Source organism: Capra hircus, chromosome 4, assembly GCF_001704415.2.
Source record: "Capra hircus breed San Clemente chromosome 4, ASM170441v1, whole genome shotgun sequence".
Lineage (NCBI taxonomy): Eukaryota > Metazoa > Chordata > Mammalia > Artiodactyla > Bovidae > Capra > Capra hircus.
This window is the reverse complement of record NC_030811.1, coordinates 67,924,896-67,937,629: the sequence shown is the minus strand read 5'-3', so window position 1 is coordinate 67,937,629 and position 12,734 is coordinate 67,924,896.

The following is a 12,734-nucleotide window of genomic DNA, read 5'->3' as shown; positions in this document are numbered from 1 at the left end:
TTTTTGAAATATTGGTGTATGGGGAAAATAATCTTTCACATTCATCTGAATGAAGAATGCGAAACAGAAATCAACATGTTTATCACCATGTTAACATGTTAGACTGTGGTGATTTACAGTTTAAACATAAACATTTAAACTATTAGATTGATCCAACAGCAGAATGGGTTTGGTATCTTTGTTACTGGAGGCACTTAATTGCAGTTTTGGAAAATTTTCCTTTTTCATGAATAATTGAAAAACATGTTTTTCTTTCTCTCATTAGGAAGTAACTTAAAATGTTCTCAAAGGTACTTTCTACCTCATTCATCCTTGAAAACATTACTAGATTGGAGAAAGTGTGGTTAAGAGGTAGCAGTCTGGAGTTGCTGACTATAGAATCCATGGAAAAGGACAGATAATAATTGAAGTTCAGTTTGTAAGCAGTCTTACAACTCATGGATCACTATTTTGAAAAAATAGTGAATGAATATAAAATTATGGTCTTTTATTGTACACAATTTCAGTTTAGATATGGAGAGTAGGATATTATCACAGGCAATAGTGAAAGTGAAAGTGAAGTCGGTCAGTCTGTCCGACTCTTTGTGACCCCGTGGACTGTAGCCTGCTAGGTTCCTCCCTCCATGGGATTCTGCAGGCAAGAATACTGGAGTGGGTTGCCGTTTCCTTCTCCAATACTAGTCAGTATATTTTAGTGTTCTAGACATTCTATCTTGAGAGGTTATTTGTTTTGGAAGGCCCTAATATTAACATTCCCAAAGGAGATCAGTCTGGGTGTTCATTGGAAGGACTGATGCTAAAGCTGAAACTCCAATACTTTGGCCACCTCATGTGCAGAGTTGACTCATTGGAAAAGACTCTGATGCTGGGAGGGATTGGGGGCCGGAGGAGAAGGGGATGACAGAGGATGAGATGGCTGGATGGCATCACCAACTCGATGGACATGAGTTTGAGTGAACTCCGGGGTTGGTGATGGACAGGGAGGCCTGGCATGCTGCAATTCATGGGGTCACAAAGAGTCAGACATGACTGAGCGACTGAACTGAACTGAACATTAACATGCAGTGATTTTTATTTTTTAATTTTTATCTGAAATTGTCCCTTAAAAGAGAAATAATTAAATATATTTTAATAATTTAAAATTACCATATGGAATGATTTGATACAATGTTTAAATACCATTTTAAATATAGCTTATGCTGAAAAAATGTATTTTACAGATAATTTTATTGGTATAAAATTCAGGACCCAAAGGTTTGAGTTGGAGGTATGGAAGTTTTTAACATTAACTGAAATGCCTTCTCTTCTTTGACCTCTGACCGATTGCAGGTCATGTACCAAAGAGTTTTGCCATAAAATTCCCATAATGGTTCAAATAGTGGCAGATTAAGTCAGATAGATAATAAAATTACCAATGGAAAATAACTCAAATATTATTGCTGCTGCAGTAAGGATGTCATTTCACTTCTTTTTATGCATTTGGCAGATTCAGAACTATCTCACTCACACATCTAGGAGGGAATATGTCAGAACAATATCTTGTGAGATATTAGGAAGCAAATGTGGAGGCAGAAGTTACCTAATTATATAGTTTCCAATCTATTTTAGCAGTTTACTAGTAGCTTATAAATAGAGGAGGGAAGTTTAAAATCATGAGTTGGCAGAACGTTCTGCTTTCTCTTTTTCCTGGGGAATGCTGAATTATTCTTCTGGAATCTTATACCTAAAGATAAAATCTACCTTTCTTGAAGTATTGATATTGTTACCCTGCACTTGCTAGCAATTCATTGAAGGGCAGTGAATTTATTGTGTGTTATAAGATTACAACTTGGGGGAAACAGTTGAGAGGGTAATTATAAAAGAAACATTCAAGATCTTAAAAAATGAGGACAACAACAATTGAATGATCATTTGGAGTTGGTCTTTTTTCAGTTTCCCTGGTCCTAAATGTAGCCTCCCTATTTTAGAATAGCACCTGTAACATAACTAGCCAGAAATAGAGAGAGAGAAATATCTAGTTTGACAAACTGGGCCAGGGGAGATGAAGAGGTTTGGAATGAAGCAAATAAGTGCTTTGAATTCTGCAGGGGGCAAGAGGGAGTCGGGGAGGGGAGTGCTAACATCAATCTAGAGCACATCTCTTTACTTCAAGTATGGAACTTCGAGTTAAGAGATGAAATCATTAGGATGAAACTACATTTTAAAACCATCATTTACCTTTCACTAATATTAAGAAGAATGGCTTAATATCTTAATCATGAGTGAAAGAAGTTAAATTTAAAAGAGAATACTTGGCATTCTAAAAATGAGAAATGGGCAAGCCACAAGTCCTGAAAAATGTATTTTTACAGATGTTATATAAGAGTCAATTAATTCATGGAACTATTTTTGCCATCCTAGTGTTAATGTTAGAGCATCTTATGAAAGAGAGGTTAAAAGGATACATTTAATAACTTTGGAATCATGCTTGGTTATTTTTGTGTTAGCTTTATCAAAAGGTCAATCTGAAAAGTCCTGTCATTGATAGCACTGTGAATGAACTAACCAAACACATTTAATACAGGGTTGCAGTTAAAGGTGACATCTATGTAACTGAATGAATGATTGGTATAACTTCACTGGCACTAATCATTTCATTTTGGCTTCATCTTGGGCTTATTTTATTCTTCTGACATTTAATAAAATCTATAAACCAACTTAAAAAACGAATTCAACAATTATGTACTTTGGGCTTTTAAACATATTTTATTTAACCCAAGAAGTTTTTGGCCTGTTCTTTCGACACAGTTGCTTTGTGGACTGTAAGATTCTATCTATCACCTGTTTAATGGAGATTAACAAATAGAATCTATGCGGTCAAATTGGTTTTGTAAAGTAGGATCAAGTAAGTTTTATGTGTTTGTGCAAAGAATGCTGTCTACCACAACAGTAATTCGAAGATTTATGAAACTTCTATTTAAAAACTGATCTCTGGCTTCGTTTCTCTTTTAGTTTAAAAAATGCTTTGGTGTGTTATTCTTCTCAACAATGTAAAAATAATCGCATCATAGGCGTGTTCCTTAAATAAAACAAATTTGTATCATAGTCTAAAATGTCCTGCGTGATCTGGTTCCTATTTTCCTCATGTAGTCTCCAGTCATTCTTCTTTCCCTCACTATACTGCAAACTGGCTTAACAGGTTTCAAAGTCAGCTTGCTTGCCTCTAATGGCGAGCTTTTTCGTGTGCTGTTCCATCTGTCCTGCTCTTGCATGCCTACCTCCTTTTCATTCCCGGGTTAGTGGTTCTGTTTGCTAATGGGCCTCCTTCTTCAAGGGAGCTTGTTTGTTAGTATTTATGTTAGCATATGTTTATCTCTTGAAATTTTGACAGCTCCATTAACCTAAAGTTCTGTGAGAGTAAAGACTCTTTTAAACTCTTTCACCCTTTGTCCATAGAAGCCAACAAATGCTGGATATGTAGCAGTTCCTATTCAATGAAAACAACTGCATTAACTGAAAATAGAGTACTGAATTAATGAGCTTCCCTGATGTCTCAGATGGTAAATAATTCACTTGCAATACAGGAGACCTGGGTTCGGTCCCTGGATCAGGTAGATGCCCTGGAGAAGGGAATGGCAACCCACTCCAGTATTCTTGCCTGGAGAATTCCATGGACAGGGGAGTCTGGCAGGCTACAGTTCATGGGGTTGCAGAGTCAGACGTGGCTGAGCAACTAACACTTTCTTAACTTTCTTTCTTTCAATTAATGCATAACTCTGAAACAGATGCCTTCAAACAGTTGCCAGACACTTACTGAAACTGATAACATGAAATGCAATGAATTCTTGAAGATTTTGAAAAAATATAAAGACATATGAGGGAAACTCAGGAAGCGTTACAAGACAGGATTATTTGCTTTTGGAATTATATTTCAGACTTATGATAATGGCAAAATATTAAAAGTTTATAGAAATTATGTACCACAGGTGATTTCTTTAAATATCCTGATAATATTGGGATTAGTTCATATATTATGTTGCTGTTGTTTAGTTGCTAAGTCATGTCTAACTGTTTTGCAATTCTATGGACTGTAGCCTGCCAGGCTCCTCTGTCTATGTGACTTCCCAGGCAAGAATACTGGAATGAGTTGCTATTTCCTTCTCCAGAGGATATTCCTGATCCAGGGATTGAATGCAAATCTCCTGTGTGTCCTGCATTGCAGGCAATTTTTTACTTGCTGAGCCATATAGAAACCTCAATATGATGTATAAAAACTAAATCTCATTCAGATCTTGGTTGACAAATGTGCAAAAAGTCATTTTTATTAGGATGGGCTGTAACTTAGTGTAAGAAGATAGAACGAATAATTTAAAATTGCTAAATGTTCAGCAATTTGTGAAAGTATTTTTGTTACAAATAATGTGTTTATGACAATTAGTACAGAAGAAAATGAAAATGTAATTGTATCATTGGAAGTTTATGACAGATGATATCATGAAGGAAGTTTTAATCAAATTTTAAAGTTGCCTGATGTATTTTGTAGGTAACCCAGCGAAAATATTTTAGGCAAAGCTTGAAAAGATGCTGGAAGTCCAAGCAAAAATGCCAAGAATTGGGTTAATTGGCATAATACAAGGTGGCTGGGCACAGTTGGGGAAAGTGTCAGAGTAGGGAGAATCCCTACCAAGAAAGACGGTTTGTGCAATTAGCTCTCTGAACTTTAACCCTTCAAGAATAATTAATGAGTAACACAGGGGATCAAGACAAAGACACAAAGTGATATGGTGGGTGCTAGCAAGTAATACATCAAAGAATGCTCATAATTGGCCCTGTGGCTTTCATTCTTTGCCCTATTTCTTTCAATTCATTGACTCAAAATAATGGGTTCAGGTTCATTATCAACAGGTTTTTAGCTGTAAGAGTACAACATTACAACAAAGCTTGGATTGTGGCAGTGTTGATGTCTAAGAAGTTGTAGTTGGTAACCACACTTTGAGGAGGGAAAATAACAGATTCCTTCTAAATGAATCAACAGCTTTTACAGACATATTCAGGATCTTGAGAACCTTATATTCTCCAACTCTACAATGCTGGAATTTGGTTGGTGTGGGCAGGTATGTGTATTTCTATTTGAATGATTGATGTTTGAGGCTGTGGGGAAAGGTTTATCCTCCCTATATTATTTTAAATGAAATGGAATTATTGACATATGATGCACAAAGATACCAAGTATTTTGTCAATCTATGCATGTAACTGTAGATTATTTCTTATATTTTTGCATTATAAGTTTGTAGAAGTTTTGGTTTCCTTTGATTATTTACTTTAGGTCATTATGGGAGAAAAAGTAGAAAGTTTTCTGAGAAATTGCTCAGTGTTCTGAATTCTTTTAGTAAGCTAAATTTAATAAGAACTTATATTGTTATGTACAGATATATATACATTGTCAAGATTTATGCTTTTTATTTTATTTAATTTTGTGTGGTCATTATGTAAGACAGAAAATTTTATTTCTGTACTTGGATATTAAAAAATATCTTTATTAATAACTCCATAGCTTTTGGAAGTTATCATTGAAGTTATTAATTTATATTATCATATTAGCACAGCTAATTTCAATTGTAGAAATTATTATTATGTAATTGCAAATATCAGAGCCTAAAGTTAATTAATGTATCTAATGTTTATCATTTAAAATTTCAAATATTTTCATGGTGCTTAATATTATCATTTTATTCAACTAAAAGCTTAGCTATGTCTTTTGAAATAGAATTTTATTAAAAGCGTCTATATTTTCAGTTACTTGTTATATTGTCTTTCTCAAAATGGTACCACTTCATGGTAAACAAGCCATTTATTTATCATTAATGTTTCAGTCAAATTTCTCTCACACTTGAAATACAAACTGGAGCCAAATACTGAATACATGATTGATTGAGTTAGACATTTAGCTCCGGGACTCCCATTAATTAAACATCTATTAAAATGTATTGAAAATGACTGATGGAGATAAAATTGACCAGAAACATATATATATACATGCATTTCATTATTGTATGCATTATATATATTATATATGTAATATATACATATATGTATTGAATATATTATATGTATTTCATATATATATATGTTTCTGGTCAATTTTATCTCCATCAATCATTTTCTCTCTATATATATTTATATGTATTTCATTATTTCATAGTAATGAAATCATTACTAATTACCTACCATGTATCTACTGAGAATATAATTTGCGCCAATAAAAACTGTATGACATTATCACTAATTCATATGAAAATACTCTTGGAAATCATAGTGCTTATGATCATTATGATTCACTCTAATAAATCCATGAATTTACAAATTTAGCTTGCATATTTTCTGGTGGACAGTGTTTAACAATGTATTTTCTTTTGTTTTCAGTTATAATGGTACATTCGGTTTTAAATGAAGAATGTAACAAGTTTTTTATCAGTTAACAGAAAGCACCTTTCATTTTGGTTAGTAAATAGTTCACTAATATATAATATTGGCCAAATATTTCCTGTAGTGAATTAAAATTTTCTTGGACTTAAAATTTAAGAGCTTTAAAGATTCTAGAGAGTGTCTTTTGACTTTAGGTTATCAAGCTAATCTAGCAAAGATCCTCCTAGCTCTGACGTACTGTGCTAAATCTGGGTGAAGTAGTAAATTTAGGACTGAGACTTTTGGAGGATTTATCTCCCAGTGTTAAATTCTCTACTTATCCTGAAGCAAATGTGTATGCATACACATTCATTAGTTCTGTATACATTTCATAGTTAAGTATTAACTAAGCATTTCCTGATATAACAAGCATTCTAGTTGACGGATTGGAAAATCAAAGATGAATAAAAGTGTCATCACTAAGTGCACAGTCTACTGAGGGAGGCAGATATATAAACAAATAATAATACACCAGTATTCAATACTATAATGAAGATATGAAAAAATTGACTGAGGAGTCTCCTATAAGACTTCATTGAGAAGGTGGCCTTTAAACTTGCATCTTGATTGATAAATAACCCTTAGTCTAATCAGACAGGAAAGGTGAGAGTGGAGACAATGTATTATACAAAGTTATTAAGTCATAAAGAGCACTGCTGGCTCAGATGGTAAAGAATCTGCCTACAATGAGGGAGACCTGTGTTCGATCCCTGGGTTGAGAATATATCCTGGAGAAGGGAATGCCTATCCACTCCACTATTCTTGCCTGGAGAATTCCATGGACAGAGGAGCCTGGCAGGCTACAGTCCATAGGATTTCAAAGAATTGGACATGGCTGAAGTGACTTAGCACAGCACAAATTCAAATAGTAGCAAATTGTTTGAAAGATTACTTTGAGTACTAAGTACTGGTTGGAAAGTTGTAGGGACATTAGGCTAGTTTGTTGTATGGGGTCAGGTTGAAAAGTACCTTGAATCTGTGCTAAAAATTTTGGACTTAATTCTGGGAGCTATAAGGTAACTCTGGAATATTTCTAAGAACATGTTTAGAAAGACAAATGTATAGGCAGTGAATAGCTGGTCCGGAGAGAGCAGAGACTGGTGGCTGACGGCAAGGACTTCTGGGAGACTACTGTGATTATTCAGGTAGTAAACTATGACCTGGGCTTCCCTGACGGCTCCCACGGTAAAGCGTCTGCCCGCAGTGTGGGAGACCCGGGTTCGATTCCTGGGTCGGGAAAGTCCGCTGGAGAAGGAAATGGCAATCCACTCCAGCACTCTTGCCTGGAAAATCCCATGGACGGAGGAGCCTGATAGACTACAGTCCATGGGGTCGCAAAGAGTCGGACACGACTGAGCGACTTCACTTCAAACTATGACCTACTTAGCTGAGGCAAGGGCAATGAGTCTGGAGAAGAGTAGGGCAGATTTAAAGATTACTGAATGAGTTCCACAGGATTTTGATACTGCAATGTAAAGAAGTTGGTATAGTTGAGAGAAAGCTCCAAGATTTTTTTTTGGTGTGTATGTGTGTGTTTGAGACATTGTAGGTGTAGTATTTCTTGTGGGAAAATAATGAGATAGACATTATGTTTTAATAAAAAGCATCTTTGAGATATAATTCATATACCATTCAGTTCACCCACTTAAAATGTGCCATTTAATATTTTTTCTAGAGCATAGTCACAGAGTTGTATAAACATCACCACAATCTAATTTTAGAATATTTTCATCATCGTCCCCACAAAACGCCATAGTCATTAACAGTCACTCATTACCCCCATTTTCCCAACTCTGGGAAACTACTGTGCTTTCTGTTTTTGATCTATTCTCATCATTTCATATATATAAACACACAGTATGTAGTCTCTTATCACTGGCTTCTTTGACTTAACATAATGTTTTCAGGGCTCATCCATATTGTAGCATGCATCAGAACTTTGTTCTTCATTCTCTTTTATTGGAAAATATTATTTTATTGTATGAACATATTTCACTTTATTCATCCCTTAATCGGTTTATGAACATTTGGGTTGCTTCTACTTTTTGGCTGTTTTGAATAATGCTGCTATAATGTATAAGTTTTTATGTGGAGGTATTCCTTCATTTTCTATTCACCAAGGTGTTAACTATGTCTTATGGTAACTCTGTGTTTAACATTTAAAGAACTGCCAAATTGTTTCCCAAAATGACTGCACAATTTTGCATTCCTACTAGAAATGCATGAAGGTTCCAATTTCTCCACAGTCTAATCAACACTTGTTATTATCTTTTTGCTGTAATCATCCTAGTGTATGTGATATCATGATTTGGTTTTACATTTCCCTAATGAATAATGATATTTATCATCTTTCCTTGTGCTAATTGGCTATTTTTGGGAGAAATGAGTATTCAGATTCTTTGCCCACTTTTAAATTGGGTTCTTATATTTTTAATTTTTTGAGTTGTAAGAATTCTTTTCATATTTTAGATAAAAGCCCCTTGTGAGCTGTATGATTTGCAAATATTTTCTCATATTATGTAGGTGGATTTTTCACTTTCTTGATGGCATCTTTTGAAGGACAAATATTTTTAACTTTGGAAGTCCAGTTTATATATTTTTTCTTTCATCACTTGTACTTTGAATGCCACTTCTTAGAAAGCATTGACTAACCCAAGGACACAAGTGAAAGTAAAAATCCTGCAGCTGTGTTCAGCTCTTTTTGACCCCATGGCTTAAACAGTCCACGGAATTCTCCAGGCCAGAAGAGTGGGTAGCCATTCCCTCCTCTCCTCCAGGGGATCTTCCCAACCCAGGGAACGAACCCAGGTCTCCCACATTGCAGGCAGATTCTTTACAAGCTCAGCTACCAGGGAAGCCCAAAAATACTGGAGTGGGTAGCCTATCTCTTCTCCAGCGGATCTTCTCAACCCAGGAATCAAACCAGGGTTTCCTGCATTGAGGCGGATTCTTTACCAACTGAAGTACCAGGCAAGCCCACCCAAAGATTTCTGTAATTTTCCTAAGAATATTATAGTTTTAGCTTTTAGAAAGTCTAAGATCCCTTTTAAGACAATTTTTGTTTTAGTGTGAGTGAGGTGTTCAGCTTTATTCTTTAGCATGTGAATATCCTGTTGTCTCAGTACCATTTGTTGAAAAGATTATTCTTTCCCATTTTATTGCCTGAGCACCCAGTTGAAAATCAATTGACTATAAAGGTAAGAGTTTATTTCTGAACTTTCAATTCTAGTCCCTTAATTTATGTCTATCCTTGACTAGTACCACATTGTATTGATTACTGTAGCCTTGTTGTAAGTTTGCAATTGGGGATAATAAGTTTTCCAACTTAATTCTTTGTTGTTGTTGTTTTTTTTAAATACTTGTTTCGATTATTCTGGGTTCATTAAATTTCAACATGAATTTTAGGATCAGCTTGTCAATTTTGGCAAAGCAGCCTACTGGGATTTTAATAGGGATTTTTTTGAATCTTAGATCTATTTGGTACACATTACAGTTTTAACAGAGCTAAATATTCCTATCCATAACTATTTGAAGACCTATCCCATGGTTATGGATAGGAATATTTAACTCTGTTAAAACTGTAATGTGTACCAAATAGATCTAAGATTCAAAAAAATCCCTATTAAAATCCCAGTAGGCTGCTTTCTTGATGCTTTGTAAATGATATTGTTTTCTCAGTTTAATTGTTTATATTGCTCATTTTGGTTTGTGGAAATATAATTGTTGTTTATTAATCTTATATCCTTCAACCTTGCTGAATTTGTTTTAATAGTTTTTCAGTAGGTTCTTTAGGATTATCTAAAGATCATGTACAAGATCATGACTGAAGCAACTTAGCATGCATGTACAAGGTCATGTCATTTGCAAATGGAGATAAGTTTTTTCCTTTCCATTCTGGGCGCCTTTCACTTATATTTTTAGCCTAATTGCTCTGACTAGACTCTCTAGTACAGTGTTGAATAGAAGTGGTACAACATCCTTGTGTTGTTCCTGGTCTTGAAGGGATAGCTTTTAGTCTTTCACCATTAAGTATTTAGTCTTTCACCATTAAGAGCTTGAAAGTGAGACTCTTTGTGACCTGACTGTTTGTGACCCCATGGACTGTAGCTCTCCAGTCTCCTCTGTCCACGAGGATACTCCAGGCAAGAATACTGGAGTGGTTATCCATGCCCTCTTCCACTGTCTCTTCCAACCCAGGGATCAAACCCAGGTCTCCTGCATTGCACACAGATTCTTTACCAGATGAGCCACTAGGGAAGCCCAAGAATACTAGGGTGGGTAATCCATCCCGTCTCCAGCAGATCTTAACCTAGGAATTGAACCAGGATCTCCTGCACTGCAAGCAGATTCTTTGTCAGCTGAGCTACCAGGGAAGCCTGTGCTTTTTTTTTTTTTTTCCAAAGATACCCTTCATCAAGTTGAGGAAGTGCCCCCTATTCTTAATTTGTTGGGGTTTTGTTGTTGTCATGAAAACATGTTGAATTTTTTCAGATTCTTTCTCTGCATATACTGAGATGTTTATGTGGTTTTGATGGGATGGAATGAAATTTTTTAAAAACAATTAGAAGGTCATGGAGACATATAAAGACAACATTTTAAAGTTACTTAAACATTTTTATAACAAACTTTTTATTTTTAATAATATGTATTAAAAATATTTGGGCCCAACTACAAAAGCATAATTTGTGTATTCCACACTTCAGTATCTCATATTGAATATATCTTTGTATAAAATTTAAAATATATTCTTTTTGTATATAAAATAAAAATTAACCAATTTTACAGATACAAGTATGAAGCTGCAGCTATATTTCTTGCATTTATGCATTTTTAATAGAGACAAAATAATGGCTAATCTTTGGGAAAGTAATGAACAAGGAATAAATTTACTTTATAGAGTCTTATTTGTATTTCAATTATGACAAATAGGCATTTTCTTGTTTAGGTAATACTATATATTTTGCTAAAATTGGTGGCATACATGACTAAAAATGAGTTTCTGTTTTGATACATGGTATTTAAACTTGAGAAAATCAAGTACATTATCATAGACAGTGAGACATTATAAACAGATATTTAGGTCAGAATATGAAGTTATTAGCTTTTATAGGAGAATTATTTAAAATGAGATTTGTGTATTATGCTGCATTTGCAGAATTTCTCTCACCATATCCTTTACATGTATAATTATGTAAAGGATATGGTGAGAGAAATATAAATAGACTGAAGAAATCACTTTATATCTTTTAAAGTACATTATTTTTTAAGAAAAGGAAGAAGGAATATTTTTGAAATTTAGTAGTTATTCTTAAAATACTAAGTCATTTCTTAAAAGTATCTTTGATTATATAGTCTATTAAAATCTGAGTTCAAGATAAATATTTCTGTATTGCTACATACCTGAGTTTCCCTTTAAATGCCTAATACTTTGATTCATATTCAGGACTTTTTTTTTTAACTTTAGTTTGCCTGCTGGGATGAAAGAGTCATCTCATCTTGTATTAATTTCATTTGATATATAGAATATCATTATGTCATAGCTGTTGGCGTAAGCTTAAATTCCAGAGACTCTCTAAACTCTAATATTTTAAACTTGTTTGTGTTTGGCATACTTTCTCTTTTCATTAAAATGTCTATTTTAGCATCACCTAATATAGTAAAAATATTAACTTGTTGGAGCATCAGAATATTTTAGGAATTCCCCTTTTTACACAATAACCAAATAAATTAGCTTAAAATTTATATGTACATATACTTTATCATTTGAATTTTTGCCCTTTTCCCCTTAATCATTATGTCTGGAGAACACAGATCATGTTCAGATTTATAATTTAGAGGAATATTTTAAGTCAATTTCATTGTGCATTACTTGAGTGAGTGTGTGTGTGTCTCTGTGTTACTTTTGAATTTATGCCCTTACATTTTGTTCTGTCTTGCTCTTCTTAGGGGATTATTTCTTCAAATATATTGTTGAAAAAGTATTTTTTTCATGCTTCACTGATAATAGTAACATGATAGTCACATTGTTAGGTTTTATTTTAACTACATGATAGAAATATCTAACAGTGTACCATAATTTGATCATAAAAGAACAGTATTACTTTAAAACAAAATTTTGTCATTGAGCTTTAATTTAGATCTAATAGACACTCATGTTTATATTAAAAAATGATGTTTCTAACCAACTGCCAAATAGAGCATATATGTTGAATGTGTTTATTTTTATTTCCAATGTGTTCATATTTATGTTTTCTTCAGATTTATCTCATAACCTAATGATATTCATTTC